The following is a 16878-nucleotide window of genomic DNA, read 5'->3' on the forward strand; positions in this document are numbered from 1 at the left end:
TTTCCTTTGTTTGGAGAGGGTAGACTCCATAGCACTTGAATGATGTCCACGGCCTAGCAAGGAGCTGGCCAGCCTCCATGGTTTAATCACGTTCTCAATATCCAGCCTTAGAAACAGCTCCCTTTAGGTCCCCAAATCAACAGGAGTTTCTAAAGGATAGCAGTTTTTTTACAACTGCTGCATCTGTTAGATTCATGTTCTCTCTGCTTCCCCCTACCCCCAGGCTGCCATTTCATGATCTTTTTGTTGTTTTGCTCTGCTTTTCCTCTTTTTAAAACTTCTGCATTGGCTGCCCAGGACTTAAGGGGAACTTTTCTGAAATAGGAACAAATTGCGCAGAAACAGAGCTGTGAACTTGTGTGTATACCTGACATAGTGGGAGAGGGAAGCTCCCTTCTAAGTAAGAGAGAAGAGACGATACTCTAATCACTGAGTGGTGGTCAGGCCTGTCATCAATGCTTATTCTTTTGCTGAGATCAGTATCAATGGGATTTTTTAAAATTGTAGATATTTAAAATTGCTCTCCATGTAAAGGGTTTCTGTTTCTTTGACTGTATCAAAGAATACTTTTTTTCTACTGAGGAGGTTCATAAGGTCTCATGGGCAGCTGCTAAGGAGATGACTATTATGTCGTGTAGTTGTTCTAAAATAAAAATTTACTTCCAATTATAGGTGCTTTTTTATTTTTACTCACCCCCAATTGGGATAATCGCTAAAGGCCAGGAGTTGGAGACCACCCTGGGCAACACAGCAAGGTGTTGTCTCTACCAAAAAAAAAAAAAAAAAAAATTAGCTGGGCATGGTGGTGCTTAGTTGTAGTTTCAGCTACTCTGGAGGCTGAGATGAAATGAAGTGAGACCGTATCTCTAAAATAAATAAATGAAGTATATCAGGCAAATGATTTCCATATTCTTCTTGTTAAAATATCAGTTTGGTAAAGATTATAAAAGAGTATCACATCCCAGGAAGTCAAGGCTTCTTTGAGCCAGGATTGCGCCACTGCACTCCAGCCTGGGCAATAGGAATGTCTCAAAAAAAAAAAAAAAAATCACATTAGTGAAAATTCCCTTCCAGAGTATAAATTGCAGATTATGTTTTTATATATTTTTTAAATATTTATCTTGAGTGTCCAAAAATGTGAAATAAAAGAGTTGGGGTCTGAGTGGCAAAGTGCTGCCATGTTACAGGTTAAGGGCTTCCGTGTATTGTGCGATAAATACAGGTGTGGATTTGGGTGATTTGTTTTATCCTTCAGTGCCCATTAAGTAGAAGCTTGTATTTTCCTCCTTCCTCCTTCAAAAGCCCCCCTCCCCACCATGTAGGCACATGGAGGCCTCAAGTTAGAAGCACATTCACAGCCTGAAGCTGAAGGACAGGCTCTGAAAAATCTGTTCTTTCAGCAAAACGTCTACTGATTTCAGAAAGTGAGCTTTGTCACCATTGATACTCTGTAAGGTGGGATAAAAGCTATTTTTCTTACCCACTTGGCCCAATTGTCAAGAAATGCTGCTCTTCTCTCTGACATAAATGAACAGGTTTGACTACAGCCGAGAGAAATACAAAATGTCACATTTTAGCCTTAGTGGTCGGTTTTCAAAGAGTGCCGAGTGTGAACACGGTGTCGGCTGCTCTGTTAATGTGGCTGGGTCTCATAAATAGGTATTTTTCTGTCTCCGTCATGGACAAATCTGAAAAAGTTTTTTCATCTCATAAGCTCAGGGGATGGCATTTAGAGGCCGATTTTCGGCATCTTAGTGCCTTGTCGGGAAGATGAATTCCGTATTTGAAATTTGGGCACACACAAAAATAACTCTTTCTCTTTCCTTGAAGGGTTAATGCTCCAGCCAGCCTCAGATTGGTTCGCTTGAATCTTAAAATTACTTTTCTGGTCACGCGCACTGAAGGTCTAAGCATTTGTGAAATGTCTTTTTTTTTTCCCCCTCTTGATGCTGTTCTCTTTGGGCTGTCTTAATTACACAGGGGTTGAGAAACCAAATTAAAATTAGGCGTGTCTGGTCAACAGCGATCACGTTGCATGCTTTTAGCTGTGCTTGTTGAAGTTGCTTCTCCTCCCTGAGTGGCTTTCTTCCCCACTTTTTTTTAAAAGGAAATATCATAAGCTCTTTCAGAAATACTCACAGGAAGTGAGTGTCCGTATGCTGGTTACTCACCAGCAACTGAGTGTTGGCAGGTGGAGAATGCTACCGCAGCCTGCCCAGACGGATCTGCAGACTGGCCCCATCGCAGAGGATTAGACGCAGGGTGCATGGATCATAGGGTTTTTGTATACAGAGGGGAGTTTTAAGAGGAAATTGGTCACTGCATGTCATCTCGAGGGGTGGTGATTCAGGGGGCAGGGCTGGGGGTCAGAAGGCACGTGGCTGCCATCTCGGAGGTTCCTGCTCACTTTTCAGAGGGCAGGCTGGCTTCTAAAAATCAACGCTCCCTCCACCCCCAAACAGCGATTCTTTTGCAGTGAATCACTTCCAGAAATGAATAGCCACAGTTTTTTGGAATGAATGTTGTGAAATCCCTCCTTTATAATGGCAGGTTTTCAGTTGGTGGTTTTATCAGAATTTCTCAAGATCAAAACGAAACCTTCTCTTTAAAAAGGAAAAAAAGTACTGTCGATACAGAAAGCAAAAGTATTTCCAGTCTCCTACTGAACTGTCACGGCAGACCTCTGTATGTCTATTTAGAGATGTATGTCCATATATTTGCCTGAATGCGTGAGTTCTTGGAAGTATGGATTCATTGCCAGGAGCTGGTGATTTCCTATGCAAAGGTCGCTAACTAGAAGAACGGTTACACTCGGTGAGTAGGTGGTAGTTTCTGAAGATTATTGGTAACCCAGTGTTGGTCGTCTTGAGTCATGGATTTAAAGGATAGCTAGCAAACTCTTAAACACTTCTGCTTTATATGATACAGAGCATGGAACTGCAGGACTCACAGACAGTTGTGAAGGGTTTTTAAGAATATGAATTCTTCGAATAATCAGTGAATCTTTTGAATATACTAGACCTGTGGAGGAGGAAGGAGTGTTTTACAGAAGGAAGTGGTTTGTGGGGGCTTTTAAAGGTACAGTTACTCCTTTTCTATATTTATTTTCAGCATCGTTCAGGTCCTCCGGTATGAAAGAAATAAATGGTCTCAACAGAGAAAAAGTTATGCTGACTCTTTAAATGAAGAAACTTGATCCTCCTGTTACTCTTAAGTGGACTTTTTTCTTCCTAAATATTCATAAGGGAAACTATCCCATGAAGGCAGCTGACTTTCTGTCGATCTCACGACATGGCTCTTTCAGAGCCCGGTGGGGTCTCTATGCGTTATTGGCAGCACTGCTATCCAGGGGCCCAGACGGGGAATAGGGTTACTGGAAACAGGGAGTGGAGCTCAAGGAATTGTTCTCTCTCCAGAGTGGATAAGATGTTTGACCTACTGACTCATTTCATAGGAATTAGGAAAACAACCTAGTGTGGTTTTTATTGTTAGTCCTGGAGGATTCCAAAATCTGTGTCTGCTAAATAAGATGAGCTGGTGAGAGGGAGCGCTGGCATTTGGCATTTCCACTTGCCTCTTCTCCTGATGGAATCCAATCCTCTGCTTCCAGGATGAGTCCAGCCTGCGCTTGGGGATCCTTCGTACGACCGTTCAGTGGTGAGTAGGTATGACAGCATTTTCTGATTTCACTATTTCTTGCTTCTAAATGCCTAAATGGTGCTTCGTCTAGGGAAATGCTTTGAAGAGCATTTCCCCCAGTACGTTTCCAGTGCATTGCATATTGACCTATAGAAAATACTGTGGATGTGATAATGATTCTAAAAGACAACACATAGACGACAATGAAAGTTAAGAATTAAGATGTATACTGATAGATTTTTGCAGCATACTGACCTAAAGGCAGCTTTGGTTTTGACATACGTACACTAAAAGGATATTTGTAATGCCATTTAAACACAAGTAAGTGTACAAGGCGCCAGTATATTCTGGAAAAAATAATATAATTACCAACAGGTAATGAAAGCCGTGTGCTTTGAGCTACTCACAAAATTCATGATACTTTGGTTTTCAACCAATGTTATCAAATAAGCTAAAAGTATCAGAAGAGGACAAAGAAAGTATGTTGCAAGTGGATAAAAGCAGAAACTGAGAAAAGATAGCTTTGATATTTAAAGTGTTAGTTATGGCCTCGATATAATGTCATCTATGCCGGACGTCCCCCGCATCATACCCTCAAATTATGATCTTAATTATTCAAGAGGTGTTTGGCGTGTTGGTGGTATACTGGTGAGCACAGCTGCCCTCCAAAAGATGCTGGTATATAATTACTATCGAATTTCTCATTCCCTTGGGAGGTAGCTTAGTAGAAGGTTGAGTCAGGCATGCTGGTGCTGTTTATTCAGTGTGCTGTCCTATGTCCGAATGCTGGAGAGTTAGAGTTTTAACCTTCCCAGGGTGCTAGATTCCTTTCAGATTCTGATGGAAGCCATGAACCTGTTTTCCACAAACCTGTATGCAAACATTCGCCTGCCCTTTTACAGACCCAGAGACACATATCTATGTACCCACCATTAAGAACACTGCCCTGGACTGACCCCTCATGACGACTCTACTGTTCTTAAGCTTCCCAGGAAACACTGTTATTAAAAAGGAGGAGGCATCCAGGTCAAAAAGAAGTCATTCTGGTTGCTAGGTGGGGGTGCAGAGCCAAAGACAAAGGGTGGAGAAAATACATGACTAATACTAAATAAATAAAGAGCATGGTTAATACCAGAGCCTGCAAACAGATAGCCCAGGGTCCCTCAACATTGAACCATGTGTGTCTGTAAGTACGTTGTGAATTCAGGTAGAGAGCTGAAGACTCAACATGAAGCAGTTGGGAAGAGTTTTCATACATGTATTTGTCTATGGCTTTTGCGTACAATATAAAACTGTGAGAGCTCTTTTCATTTTTCCATTGTGTAAGCTACCACATTAGGTGGGACTCAGAATCGTCTCAGTTCCAGGAGTATAATTCGTAACTATTATAACAAAGCAGAAAAATGATTCTACATTAGCAGGAGAAATTTGGTGGGGATAGATTTAAGATAGCATGGTTACGTACAAAAGCCTCATTTTTAAAAAATGAAGGCTTTATCACTCATCAGCTAAATTTAAGTCAATGCTGTGAGGCTGTTGTGGGAATAACAGTCATGATTCTTGGGTATATGAAAAGGAGTATGACATAAAGGGGTAAGAAAACAAGGCTTAGTGTTCATCAGACTCATCACGGCGTTCTGTTTGAGTCACACTTGAAAAAAGATTTTGGGCAATTGTGAAAAGCTGATACACAAGCAACAGAAATCACACGCCCTTCCAGGAAAACATAAAGTTAACTGAGGGTTTTATTCCACAGTGAACAGAGGCCGGAGGATTTCTTGCTAATGGCCTTTAGGTAGTAACAGTCTGGTTTGTACGTATATTCCAGGGCCTCACACACTGCCTGGTGTTCAGTACTTAAAATGATGGTTGTGTTTAGTGATGTGAATAACACTCCTGTGATAGACTTCGCAGGAGTGAGCAGATTCACACAAAACCGGAGGTAGTGTCACGACAGACAGTATGTGATACATACATTTGCTGGGTGATTAAAGATAAGGAAGACTGTCTCACTTGTGAGGATGATGTAATACTTTGGAAGCTACCAAATCTTGGTTTGTACCCCTTTCAATATGAGAGCAGGATAGGTCTGCTGGGGCAATGGAAATATTTATTCATTCTACAAACCCTGAGGGCCTACCTGGCTGGGTGCTCACAGTCTGGTACAGGAGACAAAGATACAGAAACAGAATCACAGCATGTGACGAGTGCCATGGGAGCATGACAACAGCATGCTCAGGGCTTGGGACACTTAGCTGCCACCCCACGCTGCTTCTGATGGAGGGGAGGTCACAACTGACCCCAAGGGATAGGCTTGATGGAGTTAGCTGGATGGGAGGCAGGTGGGGCAGCCTGTCCAGAGGTGCAGACTTGTGTGTGGGGGGAAGGGGTGATGGGAGACTTGGCAGTCACTGTGAACACGGGTCTGAGTGCCACACCTTGCTTGCCTGAAGGTTTCTACCCAGGAGCCTTGACAGTCAGATGTGTGCTTCAGAAAGGAAGGCCAGATGGGCTGTAGTGAAGAGAGTGACTTGGAAGGGGCGGGGTGGGGGACAGGCCGTCGAGGCAAGGAGGCCAAATGGAAAGCTTCTGTTGGGACGCATGTGGTGATGGATTGGGGTAGAAATGGGGGAGATAGATGCAGGCAATGTGGCTGGGGTTATCATGTGGTATCATTCACCACAAAATGCAGTCCAAGAGGAAGCCCAGGTTTGAGCAGGGACAGGTTGACATTCTGATGAGAGGTGACACCTCTGATGAGAGGTGACCTTCAGACACATCGGTACACAGAGACAGAGTCAGTGGAAGACACAGAGCCAACGGTAAGTTGGCTGATGAGGATAAGGACTTGAGTGAAGACCTGTCTCCAAAGCAGGAGATGCTATTCCAATTTTTCATATGGTGGTTTTTATTCTACTCTGACTCATTTGTAATAAAACCCCTTTTATTTATTTATTTTTCTATTATGTATATTTAAGGTGTCAGCTGGTTTGAGATACATGTACATAGCAAAATAATAACTTACATTCCAACTATGAATATGCCATCTCACATTACCTTTTTGTGTATGTGTGTTAAGCCCACCTAAAATGTACTTAGAAATATTTAGCGCTGGGCGTGATGGCTCATTCCTGTAATCCCAGCACTTTGGGAAGCTGAGGTGGGCGGATCATGAGGTCAAGAGATTGAAACCATCCTGCCCAGCGTGGTGAAACCCTGTCTCTACTAAAAATACAAAAATTCTCCCGTCTCAGCCTCCTGAATAGCTGGGCGTGGTGGCACATGCCTGTAGTCCCAGCTACGCAGGAGGCTGAGACAGAAGAATCGCCTGAACCTGGTAGGTGGAGGTTGCAGTGAGCAAAGATGGCACCACTGTACTCCAGCCTGTCAACAGAGCGAGACTCCATCTCCAAGGAAAGAAAAGAAATATTTAGTATGCAGTATAATGAGACTGTGGTCCTCATGCTGTACTTCGAGTCTCTAGATGTATTCATCCCACATCACTCCAGCTTTGTACCTTTGACTCACATCTCCCCATCCCCCCACCCCCCAACCACCACTGTCTGTTTCTACGTAGTGTATTTTACTGTTTTTGATTCCACATACTACCTCTGATCCTCAAAGCTCTATTAGTGTTTCTGTATATTTCCTTCCAGTATTGTCCTACACACAATTTGCAGAATCAGCATACTTCTGTATAGGTACTTTTCTTTTTTTTTTTTTTGAGATGGGAGTTTCACTCTTGTTGCCCAAGCTGGAGTGCAATGGTACAGTCTTGGCTCACTGCAACCTCCACCTCCCAGGTTCAAGTGATTCTCCTGCCTCAGCCTCCTAATTAGCTGGGATTACAGGCATGTACCACCATGCCCAGTTTATTCTGTATTTTTAATAGAGACAGGGTTTCACCATGTTGGTCAGACTGGTCTTGAACTCCTGACCTCTGGTGATCCACCCAACTCGGCCTCCCAAAGTGCTGAGATTACAGGTGTGAGCCACCTCACCTGGACTGTATAGGTGCTTTCTAACCCACTTTTAAAACAGGCATGTTCTCCCTATGCTTTAAAATGCCTTTAAAATATTTCTAATGGTGCTAATTCTGTAATTTGGGAGTGTCTAATTTGCTTCCAGTTTTTTAAAAAATTACTTTTATATTACAGCAATTAACCTTTCAAATACATGAATCTTGGGCATATTTTTAATGATTTCCTTGGGTGAGATTCCTTACAGTGAATTTCTTGAGTGACAGAAGGCTAAGTGTAAGGTTCTTGATATACCTTGCTAAATTGTTTTCTAGAAAGCTTAAACCAAGTTCTCCACATTTTGGCAAAGTATGAAATGTCCTTTTCTCCATATCTTCATCAGCACTGAGTAGTCTCTTTTTTTTAATCTTTAGACAAAAAGGTGACATTATTTTTGGTTTATCTACTCAGAAGCTATTTAATGAACGTTCACTCCTTGTCAGACATGTGGCATGTTTTCATCTCTACCAATAACGTTGAACTTTGTTCATGTATCAGCCTGTTGTTTTCTTTCATAAATATCCTGTTCATGTCCATTATCAACTTTTCTATTGGGGTGTGACTGTTTCTATGATATATTTATAAGTGTGTGTGTGTGTGTGTGTGTGTGTGCACGCGCATGTTTTTGTCTAAGATATTTGGGGCAAATACTTTTCCCAGCTTCTTTGAATTTTAGTTTTGCTTATACTTTTTTGGAAATACAGAACCTTTATATTTTATTATTGTTATCATGGTGGTTTAAGTTCTGGGATACATGTGCAGAGTGTGCAGGCTTGTTACATAGGTATACAGGTGCCATTGTGATTTGCTGCACCCATCAACCCATCATCTACATTAGGTATTTCTCCTAAAGCTATCCTTCCCCGACAGGCCTGGGTATGTGATGTTCCCCTCCCTGTGTCCATGTGTTCTCATTAGAACCTTTGTATTTTATGTAGTGGAGTAAGTGATTTTATCTGTTTTGTTTTTTTTCTGTATAATTTGTTACCTTAGACTTAGGGATTCCTTCCTACCCAGAAGTTAGAAAATATTCATCTAATTTTTAAAAAAATAATTTCATTTTTAACATTAAACTCACCAAATTAGAAGTAAGGTGTGGCCAGGCACAGTGGCTCATACCTGTAATCTCAGTGCTTTGGGGGGCTAAGGTGGAAGAATCACTTGAGGCCAGGAGTTCAAGTGTAGTAAGACCCCCATCTCTACCAAAAAGTTTAAAAATTAACCAGGCATGGTAGCATGTGCCTGTAGTCCTAGCTGCTTGGGCGGCTGAGGTGGGAGGATCCCTTCAGCCCAGGAGTTTGAGCCTGTAGTTAGCTATGGTCATGCTACTGCATTTTAGCCAAGTCAACAGAGCAAGACCCCTGTGTCTTTTAAAAAAGAAAAGTATGAAACAAAGATCCAAATTGACTTTGTTTTATATAGTAAATACCCCAACATTGTGTATTGAGTCATGTATCTTTCCCTAATTAATTTGTGATGCTTCCTTTATTTTATATTTCAAGACTTTTTGCTGTTATATCCAGTGGTAGGAGTCCATGAACTTTTTGGATATTGGCATGCACAGAGGATGCAATAATACTTTTTCCAACATTTTATTATGATAAATATACTGGCTAGATTCCCTAATTAATATTCTGCCACTTTTCTTTACCCTCTATTCATGTAATAATTCTTAAATGTCTCAAATCATTATTTGAATTTCAAAGTGGACTATCAAAAGACATTTCCCTTACCCTATTTTTCTCTAATTTGTAGTTTTGATTTCCAGCAAGCCTTCAGCAATTTATAATATTAGTACAGAAAGAGGATAAACAGCACACTAAATACCCAGAGAAACTACTTACCAAAACACGTTTTAGTCATTGAACTTTATGGGGATGGCTAGCAAGGGGGCTTCCTAGAAAACACAGTGTTGGGGGGAGGCCTTAGGAGTGGGTTTTGAACAAAGACTTCTGCCACTGTCAGGTCACATTCCCAAGTGGCCATCGTCATGCTCTGCCAGGGAACCCTTAGCAGAAAGCCTGCTTTGCCCAGGATATGACTTGTCACCCCAGACCAGCCCTACCACTGTCTGCCATGGAGTGTCCCTGGTCCACAGTGAGTAGTTAGTTGCATAGACCTTAGACCAAGGAGCTTAGTCACCTCTTTCCAGCTTAAATCATGAGCACCCTAAGTTCCCATGGGTTGCTGAGGCCTGATAGCCTCCTGGCTTAGAGATGGGTTTGCAACTGGGTCCACACAGGAAACTGACCTACTGGGTCTGCCTCTTGGTGCAGCATACAACCAGCTACATGGAAAAACCCAGAGTCTACTGAAAGAGACTCGCCTTTGATCGCCCCTCGCCCTTCCCCATCTAAGCGTCAATTTTCTGATCCATAAAGTATGTTGGTTTTGGCCAAGCATGGTGGCTTACGCCTGTAATCACAGCACTTTGGGAGGCCATGATGGGCAGATCACCTGAGGTCAGGAATTCAAGACCAGCCTGGGCAACATGGCAAAACCCCATCTCTACTAAAAATACAAAAATTATCTGGGTGTGGTGGCACATGCCTATAAATCCCTGCTACTTGGGAGGCTGAGGCAGGAGAATCACTTGAACCCAGGAGGCAGAGGTTGCAGTGAGCCAAGATCATGCCACTGTGCTCTAGTCTAGGCAATGGAGCAAGACTCTGTACGCCAACCCCCAAAAGCCAAAAAAAAAGTTTTTTTTTTTTTTTTTTTAATTACAGAGAACGTTTTTTTCTTTATCCAAAATCTGAATTTTAATCTAGAGCACTGAATATAGGTCAGTATCCACCCCATTTTCAGAAATCTGAGAAGACCTTTTTTTTTTTTCCCCAGCTTCTCTGAATAATACTTTCTGGATGTTACAAACATTGATGAAGTTCACCAGAACAGATGTAGGGGTAACATTTTAAAGTCGTTAGATATGGCTCCAATAAAAGGCATGAGAAAGCACCCGTGAGACCCTACAGAAGAAGCCTCATGCCCGAGCAGCCTCGGGGCTGACCAGCTGCCTAACTGAGCACATTCCTGCCTCCACCCCAGAGATTCCGTGGTCCAGTATCACCTCGATTCTAAATTCCCTGCTTCTTAGTGAATGATGCTATCGCATCTTAGAAGTCTGGCCAATACATGCTTTGACATTTGAGGATAGCTATCCTGAAAAAGTTTAATATAACCTAAATTGACAGTCTAGTGACATCAGTATTCAGAAGGAGGCATTCTATTTCAGCAAGTGGTTTTCAGGAAAAAAAAGAAAATAACCTGAGTTTTTCTCCTGCCACACTCCCCTCTTGGTTTTATGTTGCAAAAAGAGCTTGTTGCTTGCCTGATGCGCTGTGTTTTTCTCTGCCTTTGAAGCTGTCACTCCCTCAGCCTCCCCCCATTGTCCACCTCTCCAATACCATTACTCCACTGAGACGCTGTCTCAGAGGTGCCCTACTACATTCATCTCTCCCAGCCCAGGGCTGCCTTTAACGTTACAGATACATAGATATCAAAGTGTTGGAATTTATTGGGCTTTCATTAATCTGCCAGAAGCCAGGGAGGGTAGATACAAAGTACTCCTAACCTGTTATTTTCCTTGCTGTTAAAATGTAAAGAAGACTGATGTAAGTCTCTCTGTCTTCCACCAGTCATAACCATGGTATGCACAGAGCTTATGAATCATCTTCTAAATCCACAGCTAGTTTTAAAATTTAGCTTCCAGGCTAGATCTACAGGAAATGATTGTGAGATCATAAATGCTATGGAGTGAATATGAAGTTACTTACCAGATCCCATAATGTTAGCTCAGGGAATCCTGAGGAAGGTGTCACTAAGAAAGCTGCTTTCGAAGCTGAGTCAGACCTGCATGGAATTTATTATCTCCATTGCGTTACCAGGCCAAACATATAAATAGCTTCAAAGTGAGTTCAGATTAAAGCACAGAATAATCTTTGGATATATTCGAAGGCAATGGGGTCGCATAACAAGTTATTAAAGAAAATAAAAGGTATTTGAGGTACAGCCTCTACTTTTTAACATGGATCTTGAATAAAAAGGTCTAATGAAATATTCCATGGTATTGCTCTCTGGGATTTAAAAAAAAATGAAAACAAGAGGGCACTGAAACAATGCTTTAAGATAGATCACGGGTGTTTTTCAGCATGGCATTTTTAGTGCACGCACTTCACTGAGAGCCCTCTCATATGAAACTGAAATGTCACCACCATGTGATAAAGCATTGACTAGCTGTGACCTAATATGTACTGATCATGACTAACGCAGAAGTCCAGGTCACTGCGGTTGTATTTCCTGTGGCCTCAGTGTTCTGGGGTTAGGGTTAACAGAGGTAATTCATTTCTGTGTTCAAGTCTCTAATTCTTCCATCACATAAACTATAGGTGGGAGTGGACTGGATTCAGCATTGCTACAAGAGAAAAACAATAAATAGTGGCCAGGCATGGTGGCTCATGCCTGTAATCTTGGCACTTTGGGAGGCCGAGGCAGGTGGATCACGGGAGGTCAGGAGTTTCAGACCAGTCTGGCTAACATGGAGAAACCCCATCTCTAACTACAAAATTAGCCAGGTGTGGTGGCACACGCCTGTGATCCCAGGTATTCAGGAGGCTGAGGCAGGAGAATCGCTTGAACCCTGGGAGGCAGAGGTTGCAGTGAGCCGAGATCGCATCATTGCACTCCAGCCCAGGTGACAAGAGCAGAACTCCGTCTCAAAGAAAAAAAAATAGTAACACCACCAACACCATGTGTTGAGAGCACCATGTGCCAGACTCTGCGCCAAATACTTTATATTGATTATCTCTTTTAATAAACAAGCCTGTGTGGCAGCCCCTGTGATAAGACCCATTTTACAGATAGACAGCTGAGGCTGGGGGAAGTTAACTCACTTTCCTGAAGATGAAACAGCTAGGAAATGGAGGAGCCAGGATTCAAGTCATAGCAGTCTGGCTCCTGTGCCCAAGCTTTCCATTTGTATCCTATTCACTTTTCATGAGTAAATGACTCATGTTGGAGGTGTTTTTATCCTTGGGGGCCACTCAGTTTTATTCAGCCAGTTTTCTCTGATGGTGGTTTTTATGCACTCGGGAAGAAAATGTATTCCCCGCAGCCGGGCACCTTTGTGCTAGTCCTTGTTCTGGATCACCTGGCTACAGCTCATGGATAGTGTAGATTACCATACCCCGCCCCCATCATCCAGCACATGTGCTGTGGGTATAGGCGAGTATGTTCAAAAAAGGCAATTAACAAAGCCACTATCCCAACCACCAAGAAAAACAAATGTGGCATAGTCCATGATAGAACCCTCTTTTTTCATTATTAGATGTGAACAGCAGCTCATGAATGCCTTCCAGTAAGTTCAAGCCCCGTAACTGAAGTGCACTGTCAGGACCCAGAAAGAAACCTGTTGTCTTGTGTTATTTTTGTTGCCTGGTTGACCTCATAATGCTTCAGTCAGGTTTCCCATTGACAGGGCTCAAGACAGCCTTCGTGCTCTGCTCTTGTCCCTCAGGACTCCCCCAGTCCTTACCCTTGTTCATTGATCTCTGGTGCAGCCAAATGAAGCCCATCATGCTTGCCCTCAGTCTGGAAGCGCTCTCTTCCTTCTGCCTGGCCACAGCCACTGTCCCTTCAGAGCACTGTTCAGATGAAACATCCTAGGCAGTCTTCACTGACTCCTAAGGGCTGGGCCAGGTGCCCTTGGGGGCTTCCACATACCCCTCCGCTCACCCAGTTGGACACATGTCATTCTATATTCTATCATTACTTCCTGTTTTTTGTTCCTCCTCTCTGGCTTGCGTTGACCCCTTAAAAGCCATGGTTGGATATAGTGTTTATTTTAGATAAACACTTAAGACACATGATAGACAATAAATGTTAGAGAGAAATGACCTACTGGGTAACACTAGAAACTAATGTGTACTATGTCAAGTGTTTATAGTTTACAAGGTGTTTTCACACACATGACCTCATTTAAACCTCCCGGCAACTCTGGGAAATAGATTTCTGCATCCCTGTTGTACTGACCGGGAAACATCAGCTTCCCCTGAGGCAGGGACGTGGTTAGCAGGTGGAAAGCCCAAGGACTCAGGCTCAGGTCTTCGAACCCAGATCTTATGCCCTATATACCACCATGCTGATACTCCCGAGGCAGCTCTCTGACGTATTTCCAGAATCTTTCACAAAAGTCCCGTGTCATCCTTGTCCTGGCCAGCTAGACTCAGAGGGAGGATTGATGGATTTTCATCTCCCTCTTCCCCTTTGTCTTTTTTCTTAGCATTTTCCTGCCCTCCCCACCACCGCGCTTTTCCACCAAAAGCCTGATGCTGGCATGTAATGGACCCTTTCCAAGTTTCAAGGTGTTGACAGTAAAGCCTTTGTATTTAGACCAGGCAGGCTGCTTTCCTTCTTTTCTTGTGGGGAGAACTTCTGGAAAAGTGGCCAGGGGGTGGGTGGGTGGGGCTGCAGGTAAAGTATCTCAGCAAATTGGATAAGTCAGATGGCTGCGGTGTTAGTGGGATGAACCAGGGGAGGGATGTGTATTTGGGCAGTAAGCAAGCCGGCAGGAGAATGTGAGTGGGCAGCCAGTTGATTGGCAAGTGAGAGGCTGTGGAGAGGTCACTGCTGGGCTGGGCTGTGCAATTAAACAGTTGAGCAGATCTTACCAGCAGACTGCGGCGGAGTTCTCCACAGGCCTGCAGGGAGCGGGGGAAGCCAGCGAGCTGGAAGCCTTTGGGCACAGAGCTAGAGACGAATTTCATAAGCATGTAACCTGAATGCCGCCAGAGGAAGGAGAAACAGATCGCAGGCAGTCTTTCCTAAACTTAAAAAATTCTGAACACCCAGTTTTGCTTTGTTCTGGGGACCTCTGGCAATGCTGTTGAAGAGAGGAATTTTTAATTTCATAGAAAAGTGAGTTTTACCACGACAATAGAACATGAGACCAAGGTCATAAATCCCTTTGTTTGGAACATCCGTTCCGAGCTCCTTTTATACTTTTCTTTCCAGGAAGAGGCTATACCGGCAAGTATGATGGTTTTGCTAAAGGTCCTTTCTCCAGAACGTTCAGAGATCGGAGGGACTCAGGAGGTCAAAGCAGGCTGACGCCATTGTTCATCCGTTTCTTCAGCAAGCCTTTCTTGAGCACCTACTGTGTGCCAGGCACTGGTTGGCACTGAGGTGATGATGATAGTGATGAAAACACAGGCGTGGTCTCTGTCATCATGGAAACACACACACACACACACACACACACACAAGAAAAATCAAGCCCTGAGGGGAAGGCACTCCCATGAAAAGGGACCTCCTTCCCAGTGAGTCCCTGAGGAGGTAAATTTCCAAGGTCCCAGCTAAGGGATAAGCAGGAATGTGTGATGTGAGGGGCAGGGGTGAGAACTCTCAGCACGGAAAGAGCAGCACAAAGGCCCTAGAATGGGGAATGAGGTGGCAGGTATAGCTGTGTGGTGGCCACTTGCATTTCAGAAGTTTTCTGGAATAGAATGTCTCCTTTTTTTTTTTTCCTTTGGTGATAGAGTCTTGCTCTGTTGCCCAGGCTGGAGTACAGTAGCACAATCCCAGCTCACTGCAACCTCCACCTCCCAGGTTCAAGCGATTCTCCTGCCTCAGTATCCAGAATAGCTGAGATTACAGGTGTGTGCCACCATGCCCGGCTGATTTTCGCATTTTTAGTAGAGACGGGGTTTCACCATGTTGCCCAGGCTAGTCGCAAACTCCTGAGCTCAGGCGATCCACCCACCCTGGCCTCCCAAAGCGCTGGGATTACAGGCGTGAGCCACCGTGCCAGGCCAATGTTGGTTAATTCTGAAAAGTGAAGCCTGCAAGAAGAAATGAACTTCAACCTTGCAGTGGGGGTGGGGTGGGGGCCACAAGGAAGAGAGGCTGGGGAGTGTCCGTGTAAACGTAGGTCTGATCCGTCTAATCTTTACTACCTGTAGGGACAGGTGGATGCAGTGGAAGGAAAGGTGGAGTTTTTCCAAGGTCACAGATTAAGCAATAGAGTAGAATGCCTTTGCAGCTGCAAGAGGAGGCGTGAGCAGCTTGTTCACAAGGTATATTTTGCAGGAGTTTCCCCTTACAAGATCTTCTTTGCTTGAGAGTAGCATTAGGGATTTCTGTGCCAATAGTTAGCTGGATCCCTTGGGTTGAATCGTTATCACCAATCTATAAATTAAGCCTTTTTTAAAAATAGAGCCTACTTTCAAAGTTTTCCTGAAGTGCCAGTCTGAAGCAGTTACCTTTAAAAGCTGTTCTTGAAGAATAGGTTGCTATATCCTAGTCTGTAATCTTGGACTAATGTCTGAGGAAGAAAAAAAAAAGAATATTCTCTTTGTCCAATTAAGAAGCGGAGGTAGACAGCGATTCGACATGTTGCACGGGCCAGGCTGTGCTGAGCTTGCGTCTGGGACAATGACCAGACGGATGAAAGGAGAAGTGAGAGATATTTTTAGCACATCAGGACTGCTTTGAAACACTAATTTTTTTTTCCATCTCCTCCCACCCCCCATAATTCCAGCAGGAGGATTCAGTGGCAGGTGCTTTAATTCAGTGTAAACATCGTGCTTCTTTATTGCACACTAAAATATTCATGAGGCAAGGGAGTTGCTGATTTGAAGGCGCAGCTTTGAAACCCACGTCTGGGGGTTTGGTGATCAGTGTCCCACCACGCAGTCTCAAAGTATGGCGTGACCAAGGAGGACCCCCAGGAAAAGCCTGTGCCTTCCGTGGCCAGGGACCACTCCTGTCCCCAGAGGAGCAGATTCACAGGAAAGTGGAGCAGGAGGACACGTTTGGCCCACTCCTGTGGGTCCCCAGCCCCTTCTCCTTTCATCAGCTGGTTCAAACACACCTTGAAGTTCTGGTGTTGAAACAACGTGACCTCTGCAGTTAGGTTCTAATACTTGTCGGTGCCCAACTGAAACCACTAGCAATGTTAGTTAAAAACCTCCTGGGGACCAGGCAGGGTGGCTCAGGCCTGTAGTCCAGCACTTTGAGAGGCTGAGACGGGTAGATCACTTGAGGTCAAGAGTTCTTGACCAGTCTGGCCAACATGGTGAAACTCTGTCTCTACTAAAAATACAAAAATTAGCTAGGCATGGTGGCAGGCACCTGTAATCCCAGATGCTTGGGAGGCTGAGGCAGGAGAATCACTTGAACCTGGGAGGCAGAGGTTGTAGTGAGCTAGGATCATGCTACTGCA

At 43.8% G+C, this 16878-nt stretch overlaps 3 long non-coding RNA genes across 7 annotated transcripts in view; 1 reads left to right on the forward strand and 2 right to left on the reverse strand.

The window, feature by feature from the left end:
- Positions 1-16878, forward strand: part of LOC128928485 (uncharacterized) — a 254034-nt gene that overhangs the window by 193249 nt on the left and 43907 nt on the right. For 2 of the 5 annotated variants that reach the window (XR_013524263.1, XR_013524262.1), the window contains exon 6: positions 3611-3665. The exons of 2 other annotated variants lie outside the window; for them this stretch is intronic. This is a non-coding gene — a long non-coding RNA (uncharacterized LOC128928485). The remainder of the gene's footprint in view (positions 1-3610; positions 3666-16878) is intronic. One more of the 5 variants, XR_013524264.1, reaches the window with a different exon arrangement.
- Positions 1-16878, reverse strand: part of LOC144578448 (uncharacterized) — a 182853-nt gene that overhangs the window by 471 nt on the left and 165504 nt on the right. The gene's annotated exons all lie outside the window — the stretch shown is intronic.
- On the reverse strand, positions 241-11495 carry LOC144578449 (uncharacterized). Its single transcript, XR_013524267.1, has 2 exons — positions 11435-11495; positions 241-3786 (listed from the first exon to the last, which is right to left on the reverse strand). It is a non-coding gene; the product is annotated as an uncharacterized LOC144578449 (long non-coding RNA).

This window comes from Callithrix jacchus, chromosome 11 (assembly GCF_049354715.1).
Source record: "Callithrix jacchus isolate 240 chromosome 11, calJac240_pri, whole genome shotgun sequence".
NCBI lineage: Eukaryota > Metazoa > Chordata > Mammalia > Primates > Cebidae > Callithrix > Callithrix jacchus.